This window comes from Sarcophilus harrisii, chromosome 6 (genome assembly GCF_902635505.1).
Source record: "Sarcophilus harrisii chromosome 6, mSarHar1.11, whole genome shotgun sequence".
In the NCBI taxonomy this organism is placed as follows: Eukaryota; Metazoa; Chordata; class Mammalia; order Dasyuromorphia; family Dasyuridae; genus Sarcophilus; species Sarcophilus harrisii.
This window is the reverse complement of record NC_045431.1, coordinates 118,223,272-118,228,110: the sequence shown is the minus strand read 5'-3', so window position 1 is coordinate 118,228,110 and position 4,839 is coordinate 118,223,272. Positions and strand designations below refer to the sequence as shown.

Below are 4,839 nucleotides of genomic sequence, written 5' to 3'. Positions count from 1 at the left end.
ATTATCTAGGGATGTTTGGAAGAATATGTGGGGGGGAAGAGAGATTATAAATTCAGTTTTGGAAATGTTGAGATTGAATTGCTCCTGGAATCAAATCAAATGATGATGTTCAACAAATATGTAGTGACAATAGATTCAGTTTCAGAAAGAAATTGGGGCTTGAGTTCTAGATCTTTTGTAGAGATGACAATTTAATTCATGAGAGCAGATGAGAATAAATAAGTATTAAATGTTAATTATGCACCAAATATGTACTGAGCACTAAGGATACAAATACAAAGATAAAGCAGCCTTTACTCTCAAAGATCTTATTTTCTAATTGAAAGGGACAATGTGGGCATAGAGAGATGGTGGCCAGAGTGGTACTCATTTGTGAGGTCACAATAGATGGTAACAGATACACCCTTTCTAGCAATAGTGGTCACATTAATTTGATTATGAATTCTAACAGAAAATGTGGAAATCAGGGGAGTAGGAAAGAAGAGTTCAGGGAACATAGGGCACATAGTAATTACAGAGCAGAAGATAAAGCATGACTGTGGCTGGCAAGATACAATGGTCCATTTGGCTATGTGAATTTGTGCTCATGATATTTACTAGGCTTGACAGTACTGAGCTCAGGAAGAGAGTTCCAGAGCTGAATGGACTAAGTCCCTCAGGGTTCCAATCTTGCTGTCTTTGTTTTGTTTTATTTTTATTCATTGTTTTTAATTTTTAAGTACTTTAAAGCTTTTTATTTTCAAAACATATGCATAGTTTTCAACATTCACCCTTGCAAAACCTTATGTTTCAAATTTTTTTCTTCCTTCTTCCTTCTTCCTCCCTCTCCCTCCCCTAGATGGCAAACAATCTAATATATATGTTAAATATGTGCAATTATATATATATATTTCCACAATTATCATGCTGCACAACAAAAATCAGATCAAAAAGGAAAAAAATGAGAAAGAAAACAAAATGCAAGCAAACAACAACAACAAAAAGAAAATACTATGTTGTGATCCAAACTCAGTCTCCATAGACCTCTCAATCTTGCTATCTTTGTAACCTTGGGTAACCTTTATGAGATTTAACTTCCTAGGGATAGTGTTACATAAGGGCAGTCTGAGACTCAAATGAGAGTGTCAAAGTGCTTTGTAACCTTTAAAGTACTAAATGTCTCTAGGTGAACCCCAAAACTTTATAAAGGTCTTTTCTTCCTAAAAGATGCCATATGATACCACCCCTTGAGGCCATTAAATTTGATGGCTTTAGTTAGCAATATGAGATTGCTATTAACATAATGTTATTTGGTTTTGAATCTTCAGCTTCCTCTTTTGCTAACTGCTGCAGGTTGTATTTTAAAATCCAAATGACTAAACTAATAACCAAAGGTAAGAAATAAATATAATACTACAGATAGTACAATGCATGGAGAACTGAACTAAAGAAGACATCCTCCTGAGTTCAAATCTGATCTTAGATATCTACTAGTCACTTAATCTTGTTTCCTTGGTTTCCTCATTTGTAAAATAAACTGGAGAAGGAAATGCAAACCATCTTACTATCTGTGCCAAGAAAACTCCAAAACTAAAGAAAAGCAGCAATTGATGTAAGAAAACAAATCTATGTTTTCTTTCTCTTAGATGAAAAAAAATCCCACCTTTCTTCACAATCCATCAAACATAAACAATAACAACAACCAAAAAACCCCCCAAAAAAACCTTTTTCAATTTCAAATGGACTGGAATCAAAAGTTAAGATGGAGAAGAACAAATAAGTTTAGAAATGGTAATAACCAATGAGAAATCAATAGTTTTTGGAAAGGAAAATGAGTTTTTAGACATTGGGAAAGTGTAACATTTAAAAAAAAAGTACCCTGAACTTGGGATTGGTGAGTCCAGAACTAGACTTAGAACTCTATTTGAATCCCCTGAAATCTTCATCCATATGATATTTAAGTGAAAAAAATTTGGTTTTTCACTCAATTTAGAAGGATTCTGATCCATTTTAGTTTTTCCCTTATAAAATTAAAGATTCTTTAAGTATTGATATATTTATCAATGAGTAGGCTATATTGCATTTCAGAAATTGCACAGTGCCTTTGTATAGAGGGCTGAAACTCCAAAAAAGGTATGTTTGAATCAGACAACAGAGCACTTAAGGCTAATTACCTATTCAATATGAGATAATGACTCTATTAGCATATATTTGGATAATGGTTCCCCTCACCATTGGTGCTTGCTGAATGTTTGGTGTTAAAATAATCTTAGCCAAGGATTGTGGGGGAGAGGAAGAGGGAGCAGAGGCCAGAGTCACTTGGTGGCAGGACAAGGAAGAGAGAGGTTGGTGACTCCGAACTCCAGAATCCAAGATAGGTCTTTGGCAAGCCTCGGGGCAACTTGCCTGCCTCCTTCACTTCTCCCCCTAAAGAGCAAGGACTTTGATTTATCCTGACTCTGGCTGACTCTGAAGCCCTCTGGGGAGCTAGTTCATACTTTAGACCTTTGGTGATCACAAGTTTCTCGGTGCTACCAAAGCTCACCAACCTTAATGTTGTTGTTTGCCCTTCATTCTGGAAGAAGACCAATGACATTATGATTGACTTGCATGCGAATTGGATTTAAGTGAGGCAAAGTTGCACAAAGTTACCACTCACTCTCTCTTTCAGAATCAATGATGTCCAGTGGCAAGACAAAGATGGCTCTGGATGCAGTGGCTGATCTTGGAATTTCTAAATTAAGGTCTTTCCAAGGTCTTAGCTTGTCTGAGGCCATGCCTATTCAATGAGTATGGACTGGGCAAGAGTTGAGGCAAAAGATGACTCAAATAGATGACAAAGAAAGATGACATTAAAACTTTGACAATGATATTTGGAGAAAATGGAAAGACCACTTTTGGCTTTGAGAGAGAGATCCTGGCACTGGACAAGAATAAGCACCTCATTAAAGGTGGCAAAAAAAAGCCAAAAAGAAAGTGGTTTTTGCATTTATGAAAAAGGATTGTTATAATGTAATAGCACCAGCTATGTTCAACATTCACAATATTGACAAAACACTGGTTACAAGTGCTGAAGGAACAAAAATTGCCTCCAATGATCTTAATAGGCGGAGTCTTTGAAGTGAACCTTGCTGATTTGCACAATGATGAGGTTGCTTTTTGTAAATTTAGATTAATTATTGAAGATATTCATAATAAAAATTATTTGACTAATTTTCATAGAATGGATCTTACCCAGGACAAAATGTGTTTCATGGTCAAAAAGTGGCAGACCATGAGGGGAAGTCCACATTGATGTCAAAACCACTGATGGCTACTTTCTCCACCTCTTTTGTGCTGTTTTTACCAAAAATTGCAAAAACCAGATCCACAAGACCTCTTGTGCCCAGCACAAGTCAGTCAAATTTATTTTATTTTTTTTATTATAGTAACTTTTTATTGACAGAATCCATGCCAGGGTAATTTTTTTTTTTACAACATTATCCCTTGCACTCACTTCTGTTCTGATTTTTCCCTTCCCCCCCCCCCCCCCCCCCCTCCCCTAGATGGCAAGCAAGGTCAGTCAAATTTAAAAGAAAATGATGGAAATCATGACCCTAGAGGTACAGACAAATGATTTGAAAAAAAGTTGTCAATAAACTAATTCCAAACAGCATTGGAAAAGACAGAAAAGGATTGTATCAATCCATTTATCCTCTCCAAGTCAAGATTGGGAAAACTAATGAAACTGCATGGTGAAGCTGGTGGCTCTAGAAAACCTTCAGACGATGAAACAGGAACTTAAAAAAGGGCTGACGGCTATGAACTTATTTTAGATATATACTTGAACACAAACTTCTATCTAAAATAAGAAAAGGTAAAAAACTAAACATTTATCATTGTGATGGTTCTGGGTTTTTTTTCAAGTTTTATAAATCAAAATGGCAGTAATATTTGTTACTTGGAAAGTTTTCTCATAAATGTAATAAGTAAAAGGTTTGCTATTACCCAATGAAATTATATAATTGCTCTGTAAACTTGTTATAAAACTATTAGGATTGTCATATAAGATATGATCTTAGGTTCATCAAGATTGGAAAACATGAGTCAAACTCTAATCTCATTTTATTTTATTTATTTATTTTTTATATTAGAGAGTTAATCAAACTTTATTTTTTTTTTCTTTTTTATTAAATAGCTTTTTATTGACAGAACCCATGCCAGGGTAATTTTTTACAACATTATCCCTTGCACTCACTTCTGTTCCGATTTTTCCCCTCCCTCCCTCCATCCTCTCCCCAAGGTGGCAAGCAGTCCTATACGTGTTAAATAGGTTACAGTAGATATTGGATACAATATATGTGTGCAGAACCAAACAATTTTCTTGTTGCTCAGGGAGAATTGGATTTAGAAGGTATAAATAACCTAGGAAGAAGAACAAAAATGCAAGCAGTTTACATTCATTTCCTAGTGTTCTTTCTTTGGGTGTAGCTGCTTCTGTCCATCCTTGATCAATTGAAACTAAGTTAGATCTTGTCTTTGTTGAAGAAATCCACTTCCTTCAGAATACATCCTTATACAGTATTGTTGTTGAGGTATATAATGATTTCCTGGTTCTGCTCATTTCGCTCAGCATCAGTTCATGTAAGTCTCGCCAATCCTCTCTGTATTTGTCCTGCTGGTCATTTCTTACAGAACAATAATATTCCATAACATTCATATACCACAATTTACTCAAGCGTTCTCCAATTAATGGGCATCCATTCATTTTCCAGCTTCTGGCCACTACAAACAGGGCTGCCACAAACATTTTGGTACATACAGGTCCCTTTCCCTTCTTAGTATCTCTTTGGGGTATAAGCCCAGTAGAGACACTGCTGT

General features: G+C 35.6%; 1 pseudogene; it reads left to right on the top strand.

Moving 5' to 3' along the window:
* Positions 1–2,902: 2,902 nt before the first annotated feature.
* On the top strand, positions 2,903–3,829 carry LOC100921459 (annotated as a pseudogene).
* The last annotated feature ends 1,010 nt before the right edge of the window (positions 3,830–4,839 follow it).